We start from the raw sequence: 15,381 nt of genomic DNA, 5'->3' as shown, positions 1-15,381 counted from the left end.
GAGAGAACAGGATCAGACATTGGCAGTGTTTGGCCCCACTGGACACTGGTCTGTGGAAGGAGAAGCCACCCTGATGGTATTCCAGGGCTCCGGCTAGGCCAGTCCCAGTCGGGCCCTATTGCCAATCAGATCAACCAACCCACAGGAGTTTATTGGGAAAGCCTCTAGAGGTAAGAATCAAATGATTCTTAGTGCACTGTGGGTAGGTAGGAGGAAGCCAGACGTGGTGCAGGTTCCCCCTATCTAGAGTCTCTTCGTGACAGTGAGCAGGCTCAACTGGGTTGGAGTCCTCAGAAGAGTGACTCCCTGGGTGGGTTCTGAACCCATTCAGCCCCAGAGGTTTATGTGACCAAAGTCTGTTGCTGGCTGTTTATTGTTGTCTGTCTGCTTGCTTTGTGTGGCTTTTGCATTTTCACAGGCTGAAATTATGGGTTTCTCACAGTCCATGGAAGGAACTCCACCTGATTGTGTTTTGAATAACTTCAAAAAATTTATTCCACAGAGAAGATGAATATGGCATGAAATTTTCTAAAGGCAAATTGCGAACTCTGTGTCAATCATAATGGCCAAGTTTCAGAGTCAGTTGGTCCCTGGTGGGAATTTATTCTGTGCACATTGCTCACAAGGCTTGGAATGTGGTCACAGGAGTCAGAGCCCCGCAGGTCCTGATCAACCTTTGGAACTCAATCAGGACAGGACTATGGTCCATCAGCCCTGTCTTCCTCCTCCCTTTTTCCTTTAAAACAGACAGAGCCCAGGGGAGGATTGATTTATGTCCCTTTTACAACTAGTGATCTTTACAATTGGAAACATCAAAATCCCTCCTTCTCTGAAAAACCTGAGGCATTAATCTCTTCTTGAGTCTGTTTTTCATACCCATCAGCCAACGTGGGATGATTGCCAGCAGCTTTTACAGATCCTGTTCACCACTGAGGAACAGGACCACATTTATCAACAGACAGTCAAAGAGGCCCTGGGGCCAAACCCCAGCATCATTCCCAGAACTCCAGGGCATTCAGCCAAGGCTGAAACAGTAGTTCTGTCAAGACACCCTGAATGGGACCCCAATGATGATGATGGTAAGAAGAGGCTGGGGACCGACCGCCAGCACTTATTAGGGGGACCCTGGGCAGAGGCCAGAAAGCCCACTAATTTGAGTAAGATAAGTGAGGTTCGCCAGGGAAAAACAGAGTCTCTGGCTGGATTTTTGGAGAGACTCTTGGAAGCCTATAGAGTTTTCACTCCTATTGACCTAGAGGCTCCCAAAAATGCAGCAGCTTTAAATCTGGCCTTTGTTTCCCAGTCAGCACCAGGCATTAAAAAAATTACAGAAATTGGAGGGATTTGAGGGAAAGAATAGAACTGAACTCCTGAGCATAGCCCAAAAAGTTTATGATAACCATGATGCCCCCCAAGGAAGTCATAGCCAAGAAACTGGGGAAAGTCACTATTGCACTCCAGACACAAGAGACAGTCCCTCCAGACAGAAAAAGAGAAAGCTGCCTTTTTGGCTTTAAAGAAAGCCTTAATGTCAGCACCAGCCTTGGCCCTACCTGATGTCACCAAGCCCTTTTGGTTGTTTGTGGCTGAACGAGGAGGCATAGCCAAAGGAGTGCTAGCTCAGACATTAGGGCCTTGGAACAGACCTGTGGCCTATTTGTCTAAAAAACTTGATCCTGTGGCAAGTGGATGGCCTACCTGTTTGAGGGCAGTTGCAGCCACTGCCCTCCTGGTCAAAGAGGCAGATAAACTCAGCCTGAGGCAGGACCTGGTCATCACTGCACCCCATGCAGTGGAAACATTGCTGAGAGGAGCCCCAGATTGATGGCTCTCCAATCCTCACCTGACTCAGTACCAGCACCTGTTGCTGGATATTCCATGCTTCAAATTCGCCTGAGAAATGACCCTCAATCCAGCCACCTTACTCCTGGACTCTGACTCATACACATGCCGCTTCATGACTGTCTGGACACGCTGACAACTTCTACCACCAACAGCTCAGATCTGACTGATGTTCCCCTGCAAAGCCTAGATGAGACCTTCTTCACCAAAGGAAACAGCTTCATGGAAGACTGAGTCAGGTGTGCAGGGGAGGTCGTAGTCAGTCCAGAAAAACAGGTACACTGGACACAGGCATTAAGCCAAAAGACTTCAACGCAGAGGGCTGGGCTAACAGCCTTAACTCAAGCCCTGTTATGTTGAGACAAGGCTGTAAACATCTACACTGACAGCTGGTATGCATTCACCACTGCCCATGTGCATGGTGACATCTACAGACAGAGAGGGCTATTGACATCAGAAGGAAAAACTATATAAAAAAATTTTGGGGCCGTATTAGGGGCAATTTGGAAACCCAGGGTGTTGGCCATTATTCATTACAAAAGCCACCAAAAAAGAGACAGCTTTGAGGCCCAAGGTAACTGAGAGGCAGATGATGTGGCCCAATGAGTGGCCAGAGAACCAGTGGGGTCAATAGACACTTTGCCCACCCAACCCTTTGGCTACCTGCCAAAAAGACCCACATATACCCCAGAAAAAAAAAATCCAAAAGTGAGGGGGTACAAAACTGGACTCAGGCTGGTGGAAAGAGACAAATGAATGAATTTGTCTCCCCCAAGTCCTGGGGTAACTTGTTCATCAGTTACATCACTTAACTCACCTGGGAGAATCAAAGTTAAAAAGACAAATGAGCTCTAAGTTTTCAATCCCAGGACTGACCTCTATGGTCCAGGACATCAGTTCCAGGTGTCAGGTGTATACACAGTTAAACTCCAAGACAAGACCAAGGAACAAAGGTAATCAGCTATGGGGAAGAGAGCCAAGGGAACATTGGGAACTTGATTTCACTGAAATAAAATCCAGCAGTAGGTTCAAATACTTACAATCAGCCAACACAGTAATTAAGGTTTTGCTCCAGGAGATAGTTCCCTGATTTGGCATCCCTCGTTACCTGGGGTCCGACAGTGGGCCTGACTTCATGGCACAGATATCCAAATTGTTGGCAAGGGCACTACATATCAATTGGAAGTTACACTGTGTCTATTGCCCACAAAGTTCAGGGCAAGTAAAAAGGATAGCTAGAACCCTGAAAGAAACCCTGACTAAATATATTCTAGAAACTGGGGGTAGGTGGCCTGATCTGCTTCCTCTAGCCTTGTTAAGAGTTAGATGTACCCCATATGTGACAAGTTTACCCCTTTTGAAATCCTGTATGGGAGGCTGCCGCCACTCCTCCCTAAGTTAAACCTTGAACAGATAACAGAGAGTTCTTGTGTCTCTTTACTTCAGTCTCTTCAAGCCTTACAGATTCTTCAGAGTGAGATCCAGGCTACAAAACAACAGGCTCAAGAACAAAACCTTCGCGACATTCCAGCCCCATGGTTTCAAGCCAGGAGACCTGGTCCTGATATGCTTGGTTTGCTTGCACCAAGGACTTGACTAAATACATTCCCAAATCAGTCTTGGCTACCCAATCTGCAACTTTATTTTGTGTCACCATGTATGTTGTTCCACAAGTCTTGTATTATAATAAAAAAGGGAGCCATGAACATCTGGGATTAACCACTGAACACTAAAGGAGTAAATGGGCTGCCCCTGTTTTAGTGCCCATTCTGGTGGGATTAGGAATAGCTGGGTCAGTGGCTATTGGAACTTCCTCCCTGATCCTTCAGGACACAAATTTTAAAAGTCCTAAGCCGCCAAGTAGCCAGAGATTTGGGTCACCTGAAAGACTCGATCTCCAGATTAAAAAACCAGGCTGATTCCCTAGCTAAGATGGTCCTGCAAAATCAAAGGGGACTTGACCTCCTGTTCATAAAACAAGGAGGGTTATGTGTATCCCTAGGAAAAAAAAACCCTGTTGCTTCTATGCTAATCAGTCTGGTGTCATTAGAGATACCTTAGCTATGGTCAGGGAAAATTTAAAGACTAAATATGCTCAACAAAAAGATCGAAATTGGTTTCAAAATCTATTTTACTGGTCCCCATGGTTAACTACCCTACTTTCTGCTGTAGCAGGCCCCTTAGTTATCTTACTTCTGTTTTTGCTCATAAGATCTTACATTACAACTGCTCTAAATATGTTAGACAGAGGGTTGATACAGTTAAACTGATGGTGTTGAGACAAAATTATGAGATTTTAAAGGATGTTTAAAAAAATTCAAAGAGTAAATAGAGGAATCAAAGATTTGATTAAGTTAAAAGAACCAGTGGGGAATGAAGAACCCTAGTTAGCAAGACAGACTCCATATTGCTGCTGAACAACCCACCTGCCTGCCCTTTAGATGAACTCAAAAGGAGGAAGCTTAGAAACCCCCTCCCCTTAGAGTCTCTTAGAATCAACAATTAATCAACTATTGTTTTACACATGTTCTAACAGCAGGACATTCAGCTTCTGTACCTGTTGCTTGCTTTACTAGTTCTATTCCATAGGGGAGCCTAGAAACTGCTAGCCTCAAAGGTGTATAAAATATATTAATCTTCCCCCAGTTGAAACTTGAGTCCCATGCTTGGCTTGGGTCCCGGCTGGTAATAAACTCCTGTGTGGATTTAATATCAGTCTCTGGTTGGTTCTCTCTCACTGGGTACAACATAGACATATCACAAACTTCAATGATAACCAATGTAGTCAATTTATAACATATTTAGAATTTAAACTTCAATGATAACCATTGTAATCTATTTATAATAACATATTGAGACAATATTTGTTGCGGTGTGTCTCCCATAAGATTATGAAAATTACTAGGGGGTCTCTTTAGTGAATTAAGACCAGAATAATTATTTTCTGGGTGGCCAATTTTTTATTTACCAAAGAAAGTACCCACAGTGTCTATTTACTTTGACAAATAAATAATAAGAATATATATATCTTATTATTTTACAACTGCTTATTGCAATTTCATTATTGCATATAGGTGACAATACACATTACTTTTATAAAATAAATCTCGGTGGCACTTTGATCATTTAGAAACCTGGGAAGGAGGCATGCCTTTAATTTAATAACATTTATCTGTAAGCCAATTTAATAATAGGTGAATATCTTTTAAGAAAAAAGTTTTTTTTTTCAAAAAAGTGAAAAGGAAAAGAGAAAAAAGAATTGAGCTCAACTGTACAAACAGACACAGACAACAGACAAACATATAAAGCAATTTATAAAATTAGAGTGCACTCAAATATATTTGGCCAAGTTGAATTATAATATCCTTTTTATGATTATTAGATTTATAATTGGATATGACTGGTCAAAAACTTTAGTATTCAATTAACAGAGATCTCTTGAAATTAGAATCAGAAGGAATGAAAGAGCTTTTATACCTGTAAATATAAAAAGAACATTTTCAAGTTGTCCCCCCCTTTATAAATTTTTTACCATAAATCTATAATTATTATTCCTCTGGGGGCATCATCTCAGTCCTGGACCCTGCCCTGGATTTGTTGGTCGTCGCTGGAGAGGTGGGTCCTTCAGGTCCAGCTGGCTCATTGCTCTCAGCCAGGGTGCTATCATCCATTCTCTGAGATGTTGGCGGTTCCACCAGCGTGATCCACAGTCTCATGTTCCAGGAGGGCAGCCACAAGGTTACATCATTATCTGTCAGGACACAGGCAAAACCTCTCCCCAAGTTATTAAGGCAGTGGGGCCATTCCACTTACCTGTTTGGACATCTTTCCAAAGGACTTGTGGTTTCTGAGTCTTAATCATGCCATCTGTTTGTCAATGGAGCATAGCAGGTGGTTGTGTGGAACCTGCTACAGGATTCAAAAAATTGAGTACAAAAACAGCTATATCTAAATGAGCTTGTGGAGGCAGCTTATTTCCTTGTGATTGTTAAGCAATTGATGTTTGAGGGTGGCATGGGCCCTTTCTACTATGGCTTGTCCTTGTGGATTATACCAGTACTATGCTTAACATGCCAAATAAGAAAGAATTTTTGGATAAATTCATTAACATATGATGGACCATTGTCAGTTTTAATATTTTTGGGCACTCCCATAGCAGCAAAGGTAGACAAGCAGTGTTGTTGAACATGATGACCTTTCTCACCAGAGTGACACATGGCATGTAACATATGTGAAAAATGTATCTATAGAGACATGTACAAATCGAGACTTTCCAAAAGAGGGGACATGTGTCACATCCATCTGCCAAATCATATTGGCGGCTAGGCCTCGAGGGTTAGTTCCCTCAGGGGGAATGGGTTGTCGAATCTGCTGGCAACTAGGACAAGCCATAACTATCTGTTGTGCCTGAGCTTGAGATAGCTTAAAATCATGTTGTAGTGCCTTGGAGTTCTGATGGAAATAACTATGTGATTCCTTAGCCTGATCAAAAGCAGCAAGGAATCCTATAAGCTGATCTGCTTGTGCATTGCCATAGGAAAGTGGCCCAGGAAGGTTTGTATGTGATCAAATATGTCCAGTATAAAAGGGAGCAGTTCTTTGACATATGGCCTTTTGTAATCTTAAAAACAAGTTTAATAATTTGGGTTCTAAGGTAGAGTGGACCATAGCTCCTTCCAATCTTTGAGTCAAACAAACTGCATAGAAGGAATCACGTAAAATATTGAGAGGTTAGGAGGGAAAGTTTTCGATCACAAATAAAATGGCTAGCAACTCTGACCGTTGAGCAGAGAGACCAGGTGTAGGCAACACATAACTAAAGGAAGAGCTCCAAATTGCTGCTTGGCCCTTAGAGGAGACATCGGTGAAATAGTTTGAGGCACCTTGCAATGGCTGAAATTGACCAATCTTGGGGAGAATAAACTCATGTCATGAAAAAAGCTAAAACAGAGGATCACTAGGGTAATGATTATCTATGTGTCCAGTGAAATCTGCAAAGGCTACTTGCCAATATAAAGCAGTCTGTAGCAGCATCTGCATTTGATCCTTATCAATTGGGATAATGATGAAATGAGGGTCAGCACCAAATAATTGTCGGGTATGACTACATCCCAAGGAAACTAGTTTTACAATTTGCTCTAGATATAATTGTAGAGATTTCACTAACTGGTTAGATAAAAACAACCATTCCATGGAAAAGACCCATTCCTCATACCATTGCCCTATTAAGCCTGTAGGTGAGTGGGGGGTGTTAAGCACAAACAAATAAACTGGATAATTAGAGTTGATACAAAAAACCTGACAGTTATGCATGCTTTGTTCTATTAATTGTAATTCCTTTTGTGCCTCTGGAGTTAACTTTCGAGGGGAATTAAGATCAAAATATCCCTGCAATATTTTGTACAAATTCTGCAATTGAGAAGTTGCTATCCCTATCTTAGGCCTAATCCAATTAATATTACCTAATAATTTTTGAAAATCATTTAACGTTTTTAATTTTTCTGTCCTAAATTGTATCTTTTGTGGCTTAACCGATCATTCTGCTAACAAGGTACCCAGGTAAACATAAGGCTCAGATAGTTGAACCTTTTCAGGTGCTATGCACAATCCAAAACACACTAAATCCTTCTTTGCAACAGCAAAGGCCTGTAAAAGTAGCTGTTGTGTATTTGCAGAGATTAGTATGTCATCCATATAATGTGTTAAATATACAGTAGGGAATAATTTGCGAGTAGCTTGAAGAGCCTGTGCTACAAAAAGCTGACACAATGTGGGACTGTTAGCCATTTCTTGAGGCAACACAGTCCACTGAAAGTGCTTCATTGGTTCTTTAAAATTCGTACTATGTATCGAAAAGGCAAATCAAGGTCGGTCACGTGGCCACAAAGGAATGCTAAAAAAGCAGATTTTTAAATCTATAATTAAAAGTGGCCACTTCTGGGGGATTGCCACTGGGTTTGGTAAGCCAGTTTGCAGTGCCCCCATTGGAATGAGGCTTGCATTAACTGCATGTAAGTCCTGAAGCAAAGGCCATTTGCCTGACCTTTTAGGAATAACAAAGATAGGTGTGTTCCAAGGCCTCACAGATGGTTTTAAATGCCCTTTGTTAACTTGTTCTAATATGAGTTGTTGTAGAATGGTTAGTTTCTCCTGTGGTAGGGGCCATTGATTAAACCAAATGAGATCATTGGATTTCCATTGTAAAGGCAAGGCTGCATTGGGCAGAGAAAATTCTTCAATAGCCCCAACTAAAAATTTTGATCATATCCAATTCCAAAGTGATTATTTTTTTGTTTCTGTTCTATAGGCTGTGTTGTTCTCTGAAGTTGCTTGCCTAATCCTTTTTCTGGTTCATATCCCATTTGAGACATCATCTGCTGGTCCAGTGAAGTTGCAGGGGGTAAAGTAGTCACTACGACTCTCCATTCTTCCAACAAATCTCTGCCCCATAAATTTACAGGTATGGGAGCTATGTAAGGACAAACATGTCCCAATTGACCATCAGGCCCTTCATAAGGCAGAGGAATGGAGCTTTGCAAAACTTGTCAGGGGGGTGCCAAGGCCTAACAGAGATGTTTTTGTTGGTTTTTTTCCCCCAAGATGATGGCCAAAAACATGTGCCAATCATGGAGACATCCGCTCCTGTGTCTATCAATCCTGTAAAGAATTTGCCATTCAATTTAATTTTGCATATGGGCTGGTTTTTGGAAATCTCTTGGGTGAAATAAATCTCTTCTTGAGGAATTTCTGGCTGAGGATCCTCTCAGGAATTTTTAAGGCTAACATTATTTAATTGTGGTTTAGGCAAGAGCAACAATTGTGCAATATAATCTCCTTGTTCTATTACCCAAAGCCCTGTGGAGCTAAGAGGAACACATAATTCAGAGGTACAATGAGAATCAACAATAGCTGGAATAACAGTAACGGCTTTCAAAGTTGGAGAGAATTTTCCAAGTATCAAACCAATGGTTCCGGGGGGTGGGGTGGGGGGGGGTCCATGAATTCCTGTGGGAACAGATACTGGAGTCTCGCCTCCCAATAGGTGAACTCTCTGAGCAGCAGGAAGATCTATTCCTGAGCTCCCCTGTGTTCCCCTGATGAGGGAAGAAATGTCCCTCCAGACACCCATGCTGTCTGATTTTGTACTTGTGCACTGGTCTGAACTGGGTACCACTGATTCAGAGGGACTGGAGCCCCCCGGCCCTGATCCCCTATTGTTTCCTGAGCCCAGGGAAGAGCTTGATTTCCATTTCCTGGCAGCAGTGCACCATCCCTATCATATTTGGAGCAGCAATCTTTAGCCCAGTGAATGCCTTTTTGGCATCAAGGGCAAAGGCCAGGAGGTAACTTATTTTCTCTGGATGCCTGATTCAGTGGCTCTGGGTCAGCTTATAAAGCCACTTTCATTTTGCAGTTTTTTCTGAGATGCCCCGTTTTTCCACAATTAAAACATTTTAAATTGCTGTGTGTACCGTGTAAATGTTGGGAGATGGCTTAAGCCATCAGATCCGAATTGTATAAAGGAGACCCAATATTCTGGCCTGCCTTAATATATGCTCCAAGATCCTTAGAGGAGCAAACAGGATTTATTGCCTGTTTTGCAATCCATATTAGCATTTTCATAGGCTAGCTGTAAAATCAGGATTTCTGCTGCCTGGGAATTAGAAATCTGTCTCCTAACAGTTTGTTGTAATCTTGCTACAAATTCTATGTAAGTTTCCACTGGCCCTTGCATGATTTGAGTAAAAGATTTCATTGGTGTACCCTCAACTGGCACAGAGGCCCAAGCCCTCTGCAGGAGGTCCTCTAGCTTGTGAAAGAGTAATGCTGGGCAACAGGCCTGCCTGATTAAATCTGAAAAGTCACCTGTGCCTGATAACACGTCAATAGTAACTTCTCTTGACTGAGCATCTCCGTGAGCATTTTTATGAGCCTGTTCCCTGATTAAAGAATGCAGTTCCACCTCAAAGTGGAGATACAGAGCTGGGGATAGGAATGTTTTTGCAAGGTGAAAAATATCATGAGGAACCAGAGAATAAGTCTGAAGTACATTGTCCAACAAACCCACTGTATAGGGGCTTTGGACACCATTAGTTAGCACACTCTGCCTAAGGTCCTTTAGGACGTTAAAATCAAATGAGGCATGAACATAAATGTCCACCTCCGGGTCATCAGGATCAGGCAAACTGAGACAGGAAAGCACAAAGGATCTCCCACTGCCTTGCTTGATGTCACAGCCTTTTGCAGGGTATGGCGATAGGGAGTGGCCCCAGAAGAGGGCTTCACAAGAGGGGCAGCTAGACCTTTGTGAGATGGCTGGGGGGCTAGAGAATTAGGGTCTTTCTCAGCATGCTGTGGTGGTGGAGCAGAAGCCACAGTGAGTTGAAAGCAAACTGGAGAAAAAGCCAAACAACAGGAAGCCTGGACAGAAGGGCGTGTGGGGGGAGGGGTAGCCAAGGTTTCCTGGACTGACTGAGAGAATTTGAGAGCACAATGGACTAAGGCCCAAGTGGGGAGCGTTCAGGGGGAGAGATGATAACCCCTTCCCTGGGCATCATGGAGAATGGTACCTACACATTCCGATGCTATTAAGTTAGTTGTCCCTTCCTGGGGAAAAGATAGGGTGTACATTTGTATGTCTTTTAACAAATCTATCACAGCATCCTTAGGTACTGGGTACATAGCTTGCTTTAAAAGCAACTTAAGTAATTTGGCAAAGTTACACTGCTCTGTTGACAGAGACTGACCCATAGTTATAACTCAGCAAAGATAGAAAATTACCCCCAGCTGGACACTCTTACCACCAGTGTCCCTCGTCTGAGTCCGGAAATCATCCTGGGAGATCCATATGTTGTCTCTTTTACTCCAAGTTTGTCTCATAGGCGAGTTCACTTGTGGATCTGATTCACATCCATGTTGGGCATCAAATGTAGGGAACAGGGGAAGGGGACATTACCAGAACCTCTGCAGTAAGTCCTAGTCTCCTGCGCATCATGGCAGCACATGGTGAATTACAGGAAAGGTAGACAAATGAGACTGAGAAGAAGCTGAGCTTTGGGTCTGATCAGTGCTGTTCTGGGCAGCAAAGACAAAAACCCCCTAGCTTGTAGCACCTTTTATTCAGTACATAGGGAAACAAATGTAACAAGTGAAATGCAGAGTTCAGTACTTCACATTGGGATAAACAAGGTGTAATAAAAGACTGGGGGGCAGTGGAAATCTAAGAACAATGAGGAACTATGCAGATGAAGATTTGGTTCCTCCCTGGCATCTCCCACTGGTGTGGTCTGGTCCTGGAGCATTACAGCATTGCAGGATCACTGAGGTCTCAGTTGCAACCCAAGACCAAAATGCAATTATGTCTGAAATGTCATAGCTGGCCTGTAGGCAGGAGAACTAGGCCTACTCAAATGATTTTTCCCTAGAATTACGTAGCATTGCTCCCAACAGTGAGTGTGCAAGGAGCAACACAACACCCCACATCAAAATGAGAAGACATATACACAAGCCTCAGAACTAGACTTCCAGATCACCTACAGCAACCCCAAAGAGAAAGGGGATGGAACACTCTGATACTCAACCACCTGGACTCAATGAACTAGCAATGAAAGAGAATCTGGAAAAAATGAAACCAGAAATAATTTCCTGATAACAGCAGAGATTGTGCCCATAGTGCAAGACATGATTAATAAATCTAGAGAAGACACAGATAAAAAAATAGAGGAGCTGAGGAATATGATGGAATCCCAACATAAGAAACAAATGGAATCCATAAAAAAGATACAAACAGATTTCCAGGAGATTAAAAAATCCATTGAAAGCTTATCCAGCAGAATGAGCCAATATGAGGACAGAATTTCAGATATAGAATATAAGATGGCAATTAGTGACCAGGAAAATAAAATTGTTTTAAAATTGTAGGGGACCATGAGAAATCAATCCAGCAACTGCTAGATGATGCAAAGAAGAATAAAATAAGACTGATTAGAGTCAATGAAGAAACAGGAGAGTGTACAGGTAACATAAAAAATCTGTCCCCAGAAGTAATGGCAGAAAACTTTCCAAGCAGGGGGAAAGTATTTGACATGAAATAAATGAGGCATATAGGACTCCAAATAGCTTTGATCAAAAAAAAATCTACAAATAGGCATATAATTGTTAAGATTCCAGAAACTCAACAGAAGAACAAAGTTATACAAGAATTTAGAGAAAAGAAACAAATCACATACAAAGGAAGGCACATCAGAATCACAGCAGAGTTCACAATGCAAACACTCAAGGCAAGAAGAGCTTGGCGTGACATATTTCAAGCCCTAAAGGACAAAATTCTCCAACTCAGATTGATGTACCCTGCAAAACTTTCTTTCAAAATTGATGGATAAATAAGATAATTTCATGACAAAGAGCACCTTAGGAACTTCATGAATACCAAACCAGAACTCCAAAAATTTTAGATAATATCTTAGGAACAGACAATGAAGATCACATCCCCAGGAAGCACAGCAGAATGAATCCATCAGATGCAACAAGAAATTAAATGTAAAGGGTCAGATTCCAACAAAAAAGAAAAAGTCATGACAATGATAAGTCAATATTTATCACTTATAACCATCAATGTTAATGGACTCAATTCACCAATCAAAAGAAATAGACTGGTAGAATGGGTCAAGAAGCAAGATCCAAGAATATGCTGCATACCAGAAACACACTTAATTCAAAAAGAAATTCATAGACTGAAAGACAAAGGGTGGAAAACAATACTCCATACAAAAGGAATGTGAAAAATAGCAGGAGTACCTATCTGCTTTCCAGATTGAGTGGATTTCAAACCCACACTGATTAAGAGAGACAAAGAAGGACACTATATCCTTGTAATGGGAACAATACAAGAAAAAGAAATGACAATCATAAATAACTATGCAGCAAACTCTAGTGTGCCCTACTATATTAAAAAAAACTAATGAACATGAAAAATCATATAAGTACTAATACAATAGTAGTGGGGGACCTTAATATGACACTATCACAAATAGAAAAAACTAGACAAAAAACAAACAATGAAATACAAGAACTCAAGCAAACTCTTGAACAAATGAACTTAACATATGTTTGCAGAGTATTCCACTGCACAAAATTAGAAAGCACATTCTTTTCAGCTGCACATGTGTCATTCTCCAAAATAACCCACATACTCACTCATGAAACATATTTAGGTAAACACAAAGGGACTAAGTTACCCCCTGTATATTACCAAATCATAGGGTGATGCATTTGAAGATCAATAGCAAAAGAAACCACAAAAATTTCATAGACACATGGAAATTGAAAAACATAATTCTGAATAACCAATGGATTACAGATGAAATTAAAGAAGAAATCAGACAGTTCCTTCAATTAAGTGGCAATGATAATACAACATATCAGAATCTATGGGCCACAATGAAAGCAGACTTATGAGGGAAATTCATAGCAGTGAATACCCATATTAGGAAAACAAGGCAACCCCACTTAAATAACTTGATGCTCAATATCAAGCTTCTAGAAAAAGAAGAGCAGGACAAAACCATACCTCATACAAGGGAGGAAATTATAAAGATCAGAGGAGAAATCAATGCAATGGAGACTAAGAGATTGACACAAAAACTCAATGAAGCCAAGAGTTGGTTCTTTGAAACAATGAACAAAATCAGAAAACCCTCAGCCAACCTTATCAGACAAAGGGAAGAAATGACCCAAATCCATGAAATTAGGAATGAAAAGGATGAAATTTCAATGGACCCAGCCAAAAGCCAGAGGATCATTAATATCTACTTCTAGAATCTATACACCAATAACATGGAAAGCACAGAAGAAATGGACAGATTCTTATATACACATGAATTATCAAAGTTGAACAAAGATGATCTAAAATTTCTAAACAACCCAATATCAATAAATTAAATTGAATATGTAATTAAAAACTTATCACTAAGAAGAGGCTGGGTACTGATGGCTTCACTGCTGAATTTTACAAGACATTTAGAGAGGAACTTCTACCTTTACCATTTAAAATCATCAATGAAATTGAAAGGGAAGCAGTACTCCCAAATTCATGCCTGGAAACAGGCATCACCTTGCTCTGCAAAGCAGAGAAAGAACCAACCGAAAAAGAGAAATAAAGGCCAATCCCAATGATAAACATAGATGCAAAAATCCTTAAGATACTGGCAAATAGAATGCAGAAGATCCTGAAGGAGATCATACACCCTGACCAAGTGGGATTTATCCCAGGAATATAGGGATGATTGAACATATGCAAATCAATCAATGTAATACACTATATCAATAGAGCCAAGTACAAATACCATGTGGTCATCTAAATAGATGCAGAAAAAGCATTTGAAAAAGATTCAACATGCATTTATGATAAAAACCCTACAAAAATTGGAATAAATGGGTTCTAGCTCAATCTGATAAAAGCCATCTATGAAAAACCAACAGCTGTTATCATACTAAATGGTCAAAAACTGAAATCCTTCACACAAAAATCATGAAGAAGAGAAGGTTGTCCACTATCACAACTCCTGTTTGATATAGTTTTGGAAACCTTAGCCATGGCAATTAGACAAGAGAAAGAAATAAAAGAACAAAAATAGGAAATGAAGAAGTCAAATTGCCATTATTTGCTAATAACATGATACTTTATATAGAAGACTGCAAGAACTACACCAAAAGTCTTTGAGAATTAATAACCAAATTCAGAAAATTAGCTTGATACAAGCTCAGCACACAAAAATCAATAGCTTTTGCTACACGAACAATAGTCTCACTGAGAGAATAGGGCAAACAATTCCTTTCACAATACCATGCAAATAATTGATATATCTAGGAATCAACCTAACAAAAAAAATGACAGACTTCTCTGAAAATTATAGCACTCTGAACAGAGAAATTGAAGAGGATATCAGAAAATGGAAAGACATCCCTTGCTCCTGGCTAGGAAGGATCAACATAGTGAAAATAGCCATACTTTCAAAACTGCTATATAGATTTAATGCAAAATCAATTGAAATCCCAGCAGCATACTTCATAGGTCTTAGGAAAAAAATGCAAAAATTCATTTGGAACAATAAGAGACCCAAAATAGCAAAAGGAATTCTAAGTAACAGAGACATGGCAGGAGTATCACAAACCACAACTTGAAACTATACAACAAAGCTACTGTGATAAAAACAGTATGTACTGGCAAAGAAACAGACCTGAGGACCAGTGGAACAGATTAGAAGATACAGAAACAACACCAGACACAATCAGACACCTCATATTTGACAAAGGAGCCAAACACCTTCACTGCAGGAAAGAAAGCCTCTTTAATAAATGGTGCTGGATAACCTGTGTTTCAACTTCCCAAATACTAAAACTACACCTATAGGGCTGGGGATTAAGCTCAGTGGTTTCTCTGCCTGCTGCACAAGTGCAAGGACCCCAGTTCAATCCCCAGTAAAAACAAACAAAACAAACAAATAAAACTAGACCTGTATCTCTCACCATATACTAAAC

At 40.8% G+C, this 15,381-nt stretch overlaps 1 long non-coding RNA gene across 1 annotated transcript in view; it reads left to right on the top strand.

Moving 5' to 3' along the window:
- Positions 1–8,837, top strand: part of LOC147825189 (uncharacterized) — a 69,759-nt gene extending 60,922 nt beyond the window's left edge. The window contains exon 3 of the long non-coding RNA XR_015441392.1: positions 1–8,837. This is a non-coding gene — a long non-coding RNA (uncharacterized LOC147825189).
- The last annotated feature ends 6,544 nt before the right edge of the window (positions 8,838–15,381 follow it).

Source organism: Heterocephalus glaber, unplaced genomic scaffold (assembly GCF_053883595.1).
Source record: "Heterocephalus glaber isolate CG9 unplaced genomic scaffold, H.glaber_assembly_v1.0 deba00001509, whole genome shotgun sequence".
Taxonomy (NCBI): domain Eukaryota; kingdom Metazoa; phylum Chordata; class Mammalia; order Rodentia; family Bathyergidae; genus Heterocephalus; species Heterocephalus glaber.
The sequence above is the reverse complement of the archived record's forward strand: the minus strand, read 5'-3'. Positions and strand labels throughout refer to the sequence as shown.